We start from the raw sequence: 388 nt of genomic DNA, 5'->3' as shown, positions 1-388 counted from the left end.
ACCCAGGATTCACAGAGTATCTGATGATTGATTGAGTTCTCCTACAGGGATTATTGTCATTCAAGGATGTGTCCATGGAATTCTCCTGGGAAGAGTGGCGCTGCTGGACTCAGCACAGAGGCACCTGTATAGGGAGGTGACCCTGGAAAACTACAGCAACCTGTTATCAGTGGGATATCATGATGCTAAACCTGATTTAATCTTCAAGATGGAACATGGAGAAGAGCTATGGATCATAAATGCCAGAAGGTCCACTCCAAGCTGTGCAGGTTGGGAAGAATGGTACCAGAAAAATCAAGATGAGCTTGAAAGTGTTGAGAGAAGCTATGCATGCAGTATGCTTGGAAAACTTCATCTAAGCAAAACCCATGTTTCTTCAGGACAAAGG

The sequence above is a fragment of the Octodon degus genome, unplaced genomic scaffold, assembly GCF_000260255.1.
Source record: "Octodon degus isolate 3935 unplaced genomic scaffold, OctDeg1.0 scaffold00103, whole genome shotgun sequence".
Taxonomy (NCBI): domain Eukaryota; kingdom Metazoa; phylum Chordata; class Mammalia; order Rodentia; family Octodontidae; genus Octodon; species Octodon degus.
This window is presented reverse-complemented; position numbering follows the sequence as displayed.